We start from the raw sequence: 10018 nt of genomic DNA on the forward strand, positions 1-10018 counted from the left end.
AAAATTGTATAGAGTAGGAATGCAGGGTTTTTAACTAGTATTAATTTCACTAATCTTAACTAATCGGATAGAATAGGAATATAGGATTTTCAACTAGTTTTGTTTTCAGTAGCAATCAGACCCAAATACCAGAGTCTAATTTCCTTTAACCAGACAAACTGAACATATAGTTATGCCTTGGCTTAGTTGGTTTTGATGTTTTTCTTTTTTCTTTTGCTCTGTTTTGTTGTATGCCTTGGATTAGCAGGGGCATGGCAAAGCGATTGAGGCCCTGTGCGATTAGCAGAGGCCCTGTGAGTCAGGGTGAAGAGCTTCATGGTGAATTCAGTCAGGGTGAAGAGCTTCATGGTGAATTCAGTCAGGATCCTCGCCTAGAAGTATCCGCTGTTTTGGCAGAACCGATGCTGCAACTTGAAAGCCACAGGCTGGTAAGCACAAGGCCAGGAAACTTGATCAACCTTCATCTATTGATACTTCATCTAATGGACACAATCTTATTATCGTACAGCTTTTGATGTTAATTGATTTCATTGTAAGCATTTTATGTGGATGTTATTTGTGTCTAAATCTTTTTTTTTCCGATGTCTTTTGCCAGATTCTTCAAAAGGTAATGGAAGGACCAAAGCAAAGTAAGTGCACCAATTTCAGCTACGTTTTTTAGTTTCATCTATTCCTATATTTAAGACAGAATATTCATCCACCCAGCTACGTCCTGATTTTCTTATTTCAGGTATTCAGGAATAAGTTGGGAGTTTTTTGCTGCCGCAAAAGTTTCTTCATCGTCTCCCACACCTGATCTTCCGGAGATTGCATTTGCTGGTAATTGATTTCTTTCCTGGTTTTCTGTGCCTTTTCATATTTCTTAACTTGGCTAGCAAGATTAGGGATTCATGTACACATGGACCACGAAAGCTTCTTGAGTTCTCAAAACATTGACTCCCAAGTTCCTCCTTCTTTAGCCATTTTGTGTATTGAGCTAATAAAAGACAAATTAATCAGCTAATTCACTTACTTTTCTTGTGCTTAATTTTTCTAAAGCCTCATTTGGGAAATGCCGTGTATTCTTTGCTAAATTTGGACATGACAGAAGAGGTCGTCCTGCAGCTATATTCTAGCTGGCTAGCTGGAAATGTTCCTTTTATTTCTTGGTGATCAGCATATATATGATATGCAAATTGAAATGATACTAATCCATAATCTTTGATCAGCCTGTCCGTTTCTGCACTAGTTTATCGTTAGTTAGCAAAAACTGCAAAATTTATGAGCCTTTTGATTGTCAGATAGATTTAGAGCATATTTCCGGTGTTTAGATTGTTGTGGCTTTATATAGAGTAAGAGCTAGTAGGTTGCTGGACAAAGGTAAAGGCTTAAGACAAAGGTAATGTTGGTTTCCATGGACCATGGTTCAGATATCATTCCAGGATTTCCAGCTTCAAGCTTAATATGGAAATACCTTAATTATACCAGTACCCTCATCTATGGTGTATCCTTGGTGGTTATTACTAGGTTACTGATGAACTGCTGCTGTCTGTACTATTGCAGATGCTGCTACAGTTGTTGTGTCGTACGTCGTTGGTTCTTCAGATAAATCTCTACAAGTCTCAAATTCTGTTCTTCTCCATTTGTGCTCAGTTAGCTAGGAGTCAAGATGCAATAGAGATTGTAAAGCCATTCATTTTGTTGCTTTCAACTCAGATTAGCTCATTTTTATTTAGTTTACCACCCTACAATTCCTTCGAATTTCTCCTTCATTGTCTGTGAGAGTATCAATCTGACCCATCCTCACCATAGCATCAGCAAACTTCATTCCCCAGAAGTAAGGATTTCGGGCATAATGGTATACTAGGTTCGCAGTAGCAGTGTCTGACAAGAGAATCTGATCAGATGTGAACAAGCCACGGTTGTTGAGGATGTCCCTGTAGTAGTCAGTGTCAGAAATCGTGGGACTAATAGGGTCCATTGGAACCACAATGTTAGCACCGGCATCCCCTAATGGGCACTGCTGCTGCCGTTGAGATGCATTCGCAGAGCTCATACTGGGGTCTCATGCTGTTGATGGGGTGAAATTGTACAGCCTTTTGCTGAAGGACGTGCAGTGAGCGCGACCTATGGCATGAGGTCCTGCACACCGCATAATTTTAGTTTTCAGGGGCAATAATGAACATAAACTCCCTAATTCATCTGTTCTATTGCATGAAGTTATTGGTGATTCTACACAAACGGACATATATAAGCTATGTTTTAAGGCACCAATTTATTTAGTCATTACCAGAGAGAATGACCATCTGTTCTTGTGTTAATCAACTATTTAGTCATTGCCAGAGAAAATGTTGATAGACGTAAATGGGAACCGGCAGGTCTCTAGCACCACTCCCTGGACACTTTACTAGATAAGTAGGCTCCCACTCTTATGACAAAAAAATGTTATGAGGAATATACTTGTAAGTTCTACCATTTATTTTATTGCAAGTATCTTCCATTATCTTTCTATATGCATCTTCATATTATGGGCAGCTATTGCATAATACACTCTAAGGCTCATGGGTTAAAAGCTTACGGTCTGTAGGTGTTCTTAATTACATAACAGCAGTAGTGACACAAGTGCATAGTTCAGTCTTGGCCCTACGCATCATGATTTGAGGTTAATTCAATGAGTTTTTTTGGTGCATTTGCAGGTCTGTGCTATTCTCTTTGCAGGAGGTGATACAGTTGCTAATATGTACCCTTTAGTCTGTTCGGTGCTAATACAGTTGGTATACTTTCAGTTACCATGCAATTTTTTTAACTGGTGACTTTTCACAGTTACTCCGATGAATTTGAGAGCACACAAATTTTTTATCAGGACCAAATGCCGAGTTCAGAACATGAGGGTTAAAACAATGACAAACTCTAAAGATCCGCCCAAAGCTCTCAGTTCCAACAGTGCACAATATCTCTTTTTTTTTCAGGAAGTCCAGCTTCTCGATCTGTGGAGTTTCTCAAAATTTTCTTTACAGATGGTAAGGCCTCTTCAAGTTGTAAAATTTTTGAACTGTTCTTATCTCTCAATCAGTATGTTATAGTTAATTTCTGTTGTACTTTAGGAAAACAGTGAAACTCTGAAGGATAAGGATGGGGATTTCAGCCTTATACACTCCATTCACACTACTACAACACTATACTGGTTGTTAGCTTTGCACTTTGCAGCTGAAAAAAGAAGGCAACTGGTGGCGGAAGAAACAACACCCAAGAGTGGGCAATTTACTTTCCTGGATTGATTCAATATAAGCACAAGTACATTAGCATGCCCTGTTAAGGAGAGTGTGAAGCTCTATGCTAACAGCTTTTAATTTGCTCAGCTAGCCAGGAGCCGAGATGCAATTCCATAGAGATTGTAAGCCAAAATTAAAGCTGCAGGGAAGTAAGGAATTCATAGTAGCTGTTGAAGACTTCGATCATATGTTTTCATAGCAATTGAAGACCTTAGTTGAAGACCTTATCTGTTCTGTTTGAGCTCATGCACTTTTTTACCATAATTGACTATGGTTAACTTTGCTAAGAGTTGTATTACCTTTATGGCTTTCAAATTGTTGTTCACTAGGTGTTTATTTGTTTTCGCTTGTACAAACTCCATTTTCTTTGAGTTTAATACAATTTCACAACAAAAAATAGAACTCATTGGGTTATATAGAGTAATATATATTGCAAATATTATTATTTTAAAAAAATTTCGTCACCAATAAATTAAGAAAGTGGCTAATTTGCAACCGACTTTTTTAGTTGCCACATAGGAAGTAACACATTTAGTACCAATTTAGCGACTAAAATCACTTAGTCACTAAACTACGACGGAATTAGCCAGTACCAATTAGTACCAATTTAGCGACTGCTTAAACGTTTGTTTTTAATTTGTCACCATATGATACAGTTACTAAATTGTCACGAGATCGTTGGTTGTTAATTTGTGACCACATGATACCGTCACTAAATTGCCACCAAAATTGTTGGTCGTTAATCTGGGACTACGTAATACGGTCACTACATTGTCACGAAATAACCATCACAAATTAGGCACTAATAAAGTGTCGGTCGCTACATAGTAACTAGAAAATCCGGTCACAAAATAGCGATGATTACTAATCAGTCATCAAATAAACACAAATTTAGTGGTTACCATATGGTGACTGATAATATTGTTGGTCGCAAAACTGAGACAGTTAAAACTTTGCGACCAGGTCTTTAGCGACGGATCAAATCAGTCACAAATCCGTCGCTAAATACGTTTTGCGACTGAATTTTGATGTTTAGCGACTAATTTTTCCGTCACTAAATGCATCTTTTCTTGTAGTGTACTAATGTAAAGTTTTACTTTTTTGAGTGAATATTAATGTAAAGTTGATTATTTATTTATTTTTATTTTTTTTTGTAATGACCATGATTTTTTTTTTGTAAGTATTTATAAAAAAATTAATGTATTGATAAATTGTTTTTAGGCAAATTTGTTAAAAAGGACCTTTTATAACCCAAATTTTGCGAGAAATGACCTTATATAATTTTTTTTGTGAAATCACACCTTAATGTAAATTTTTTTGCGAGAAAGGACCTTATATAATTTTTTTTTGGTGAAATCACACCTTAATGTACTTTTTTTTTGCGAAAGACAACCAAAAGTAAATTTTCGGCATTGACTGAGCTTTTCCGGCCATTGCCTTGCACGTGAGAAGCACGTGTGGCTTTATTTTGCTAATTACACCCAATTTTCCTCCAAAATTCTAAGATTTAAAACCTAAAGTTGAAAAAAAAGTTGAAATAAAATCAAGTTTGAAAATTCAAGACTCGGGAAAATCAATGTCTTTAGCCAACGTAAGCCACGCGTGCTGCTCACGTGCAAGTCAATGGCCGGAAAAGCTCAGTCAATGCCGGAAAATTTCCTTAGGTCCTTTCTCGCAAAAAAAATTACTTTAAGGTGTGTTTTCACAAAAAAAATTATATAAGGTCCTTTCTCCCAAAATTTGTGTTATAAAAGGTCCTTTTTGGCAAATTTGCCTTGTTTTTATTATTTCTTTAATGATTTTTTTTATTTTACTATAAAATTAAGGACTTTTTGGTATTTACTACCTTAAAGATACACAACTTTTGTATTTACTAGCCTATGAAAATTTTATTTTAATTTACTAACTTAAAATATATTTTTGTTTGTAATCACTACCACTTTACAGTTTTCTCATTTTAAAATTAAGATATCTCTTTCGTTTCTTAATTGTTTAAAGTGATTAAAAACTCATTATTCTCATTTAGATGTAAGGATTCCATAGAGATATTGCTTTTAAAATTTTGTAAAAGATAAAATGAATTAAATAATATTTGTAAAATTTTAAAATATTTGTAAATTATCAAAGAAATTGTTTTGAAATGTCGTTCGCAATGAAATCCCTATAAAGAGAAGGAAAATAATGAACTTTGAAACAATTAAAAAACGAAAGAGATATCTTAATTTTAAATGAGAAAACTGTAAAGTGGTAGTGATTCCAAACAAAAACATACTTTAAGGTAGTAAATTAAAATAAAATTTCATAAGATAATAAATATAAAAGTGGTGTATTTTTAAAGTAGTAAATACTAAAATTTCCTAAAATTATTATAAACCAATTCTTGTATAGTTGGTATTTCACGTTATATTCACCTAATTTTCACATTTTTTTCGCATTTATCTTATATGAACTTATTAGAACTTATCAAAACTTATTTTAGTAAAATCGCACCTAATCAACCATTATTTTTCCTTAACTTGTTTTATCTGGACTTATTTTTCCTAAAATAAGTTGAGATGAAGTGAACAAAACAGAGCCTAAAGAAGGAAAAAAAATATTGATAAAAATCATAAATGATTGATTAGATCCGTAATTGTAGACACCAAATTCGCGTCTCCCCTTAAGGGACGATGACGAAACCATTAGCCTAGCGCCAAGATTGTTACAACTCCTAGTGGAAGTCTCAATTGCTAAATATTCTATGTCCAAAAACCCAAAATCCAGTCCCCAATTCCGATCTTGGTACAAAATTCAATTCCTAAAAACAAATTCAAAATTCCAAGTACAAAATCTCGAAACGGACCTCTCCATTGGTCTCCAAGCCACATTTCTAGTCAAAATGACACTAAGCAATCCAAATAACAAAACCGAGCATCCCGGGCACCGAACCGTAAAACCAGATTCAAAACTATACAAATCAGCAAGAGTTTTGCGTCTAAAAACAAGCAAATCAACCTCATTAAGAAACCTCCCCAAGCAAACCTCCCCCACTACAATACAAAAAGTACAAACGTGCCAACCAAGACACACCTCAAAAGGACGGCATCATCGTCCTTTTTTGGCAGCATCTGCTGGCGCCAGGCGTTAGCTCAGCATCAGCGCCAGGCGCCGACCTTTTGTCGGTTTTTCAGCCACATTTCTTTATAAACCCTCATTTTCCGAAGGTTTAGGGGGGTGAAAATCAAATATGAACACAACATCGTAATGCCAAAATAATTCTACAATTACAAATCCTCTCACAATTCTCAAAATTCCAAAAAGTACAAGTTCTACTACCACCTTGCAATTGAGAAATCACCTTGGAGAAATCAATCTAGACTACTTAGGTAATCTGAGGCCCTTCTAATCTACTATTTTGCTAATCTATTTGCTAATTTCTAAAAGCCAAGGATGTTCATATGATATTCATACTCATTTGAACTAGGTTATGTGACAAAGGGGGTAATCTTTGAGGGGTTTCATACTTGAAACCCCCCTCTTCCAAACCCCATTTCAAGTTCAAGATTTAATCTTTATGCATTATTTTCTATAAAACATGGTTAAGAAAGTGAGGTTTTCATGATTGAAAATACTCCTTTTGAAGGAAATAATGCCCTTGGTCCAAGTATGCATTCAATGCTAAGTCTAATAAATGCGGTTCAGTATTAATTAATTATGCAAGTTAACAATTCAGTGAGATCAAGTGAGTTGTATGCCTAGCTAGAGGCCGCTTCAGTTCAAGTGGAATTAATAATATTAATCCACAACTTACTCTTGACTGACCCGTAGGGTCACACAAATAGTACGTGAACGGATCAAGTATTTAAGTGAATTAAATACTCTATTTATGAATATTCGGAAACGACGGATCTCGGTTCCAGTGGGAGCTGAAATCGTCAAAAGGCAAAATATGAATACTCCGGAAATGATGATATTGTCGGAAACGGAAATATGGATCATAACGGAAATATAAATATTATCCAAGTCGTAGATGTTGTCGGAAACGGAAACATGGTACGTATCGGAAAATATTATCGAAAATAGAAATATTGCCGGAATCGGAAATATTGCCGGAGACGGAAATATTACCGGAATCGGAAATATTACCGGAATCGGAAATATTTTCGGAATCGTAAATAAATTCCGGAATCGGAAATATTAAATATTTGTTCGAATCGGAAATAAATTCCGGAATCGGAAATATTAAATATTGTTCGAATCGGAAATGAATTTCGGAATCAGAAAACGAATCGGAAGCGCGACGTACGAAACGATCGACGGACGAGCTTGCTAGACGCAAGGCCCATCATGAAGCCAGGCCCATCGCCCAGCGAAGCCAGCGCGCGCAAGCGAGCAGCAAGGCAGGCCCAGCGCAGCGAGCAAGGCAGGCCCAGCGAGCAGCGCCCAACGATGGGCCGCGTGCTGCCAGCGCCCATGCCTTGGCCGAGCCGAGCACCATCGCCCCTCGTGGGATGTGTGGCTGTGAGGCTTCGTACGACCAAGTCCTTGGTCGTTTAGGATTGCTTGCTTAATATCGTTTTCCTAATTCTACTCGAATTGAATGTTTTTGTTAAATATAAAACACTTAGGTGTTTGATTAAAAATTAAATTCTAATGATTTAATTCAACTAGAATCCTAATGAATTTAGTTATTGGAATCCTAGTAGAATTCTAATTCCGTTATTTCCACCCTATAAATACGTGGTTCATAATCACAATTTATATAACAATCCAATAAGTATTCACATAGATTAAGTTCAAGTGGGAATTTAATAATTTTCCTAAATTAATAATTAAGCTTTCCGAATAAACATAAAACCTTAGAGAATATCCTAGTTGGTTGAATCTAAGGCGGATCCGAACGTGCTGTGGATTATCTACGGAGGGGCGACATTTGGAGTCCTAAACTTTTTCTTGTTCGGTTCGGGAGCAGCTAGGGAAGGCACGCATCACATTGTATGTATCCTAATTATGCTAATTGACTATGTGGAAATTAATTTGGATTCCTGGCTTTATGGTTTTTCCGCATGAAATATATTGTTTATATTTGTCATAACCTAACACTTCTAACAACCATGACTCAAGTTTTCAAAAAGGTTCAATCTTTATACAAGTTCTATGATATTTAAAGAAGTGCAAACTCTTGTTTAAATTAGAACACATTAATAATTTAACTTCATGTACAAATTCTATTTTCAAAGTTCAAATATTCAATGATGTTTAAATGATATCAACTTCTCTTTAAACTAGATTCAAATACAAGTATGGAGCTTTCCAAAGGTGGAGTCTTTACATAAAGTCTTGGCCTTTGAGAATAAAAACCTCCTAATTTCTACATTCAAGTTCTATTTTCATGTTCAAGTTCAATATTCAAGTTCTATGTCAATATTCAATATACCAAATCAATGTTACTTTTTAATGAGCAACTCATTCTAAAGTGAGATTGTTTTACACGATTGGATTTGATGGGGGGGGGGGGGGGAATCACTTTTGAGCAAGTGTTCCTCAATCGGATTTTCAATATAATATTCAAGTTACGCAATTTCTATTATACAAGTTCAATACTTTATTGCTTATTTCAATTCCGCACCTTTAAATATTGCACCTTTCAATTCCGCACTTACTATTTATGCAACTTTACTTGCCTAGTCCTTCTAGGCAATGTGGTTTCCACCTAGTCATTCTTCTAGGTGGTGATGTATATTTACTAAATCCGCACCTTATTTTTTTATTGTGATGATGCTTTACTTGTTTATCGCTTCCATCACCCAACATGCTAAATCAACAAAATACAAGTTCCAATCATGCTTAACAAAGATAATTTTCGGACAAACCGGTTTATGTTCCTTAAATTTGACTTTAAAGCAAAGTGATCACCATAAAAATTTAGCAAATACAATGTTCTAATCAAGCATGCTCACCCACCTAAATATTAGTGTCATGTTAGGATTTTACTCCGAAAATGATGCTTGTATTGTATGAACCAATTGAAAATTCTACTCAAATAAGTGCCTCGTTCCCTTACCCGAGTCTCAATCGGTTTCAAGTCTTATGCCTTATCCCGAGTCATACATGGTCTTTCCAAACTGAACCCTAAAACTTCTTTGGTGGTGACTCCATCAATGTTCAAAGTTATGAAAGCCGTAGGGGTATTTTGCGCACTTTCCTATATTTTGAGCTTTGATTTTCTATGTTCAAAATTGCTAATCCTGCCCCTTTACCCGCGAAGCGCTACGCAATTACATCACTTGTGTGAACCTAGAATTTGGCTCCCCTTTTAGGGGTGGGATTGAGAAAACCAAGTCAAATCTAGTTGATCACACTTGACAAATTGGACAAGTTAGGGACCTTGGTGAGTCTTAAACAAGATTCATCAAGCTCTCATAACTTACATACAAAATTCAATGCACAAGCTTCCCTCAAAAAAAAAAAAAAATCAAAGTACAAGCTATACAAAATACGAAAAATACCACTAGAAATTACAATAAAAAAACCCTACAGTAATATGAGTACATATGTTTAGAATATTAACGCAATTATTGAAATCAAAACAATTAACTAATATCATACTCAAAAGCCACAGATTCAACCCTTTAGTGACTAGTGAGTGACATTTGATAACTTAATTTCAATCGTTATCTAAAGTAGGGCCCTTTATTATCTCTATTACATAAGTGAAGAGGGGAGGGGTTTTCGGTAATCTCATTTATGGTGTCCCCAATCAAAAAGACTAATATACTCTCATCTCT

At 35.7% G+C, this 10018-nt stretch overlaps 1 long non-coding RNA gene across 1 annotated transcript; it reads left to right on the forward strand.

The window, feature by feature from the left end:
- Nucleotides 1–260: 260 nt before the first annotated feature.
- On the forward strand, nucleotides 261–2983 carry LOC130464139 (uncharacterized). The gene is made up of 5 exons (XR_008924448.1): nucleotides 261–428; nucleotides 596–629; nucleotides 731–819; nucleotides 2676–2753; nucleotides 2843–2983. It is a non-coding gene; the product is annotated as an uncharacterized lncRNA (long non-coding RNA).
- The last annotated feature ends 7035 nt before the right edge of the window (nucleotides 2984–10018 follow it).

Source organism: Spinacia oleracea, chromosome 6, assembly GCF_020520425.1.
Source record: "Spinacia oleracea cultivar Varoflay chromosome 6, BTI_SOV_V1, whole genome shotgun sequence".
NCBI lineage: Eukaryota > Viridiplantae > Streptophyta > Magnoliopsida > Caryophyllales > Amaranthaceae > Spinacia > Spinacia oleracea.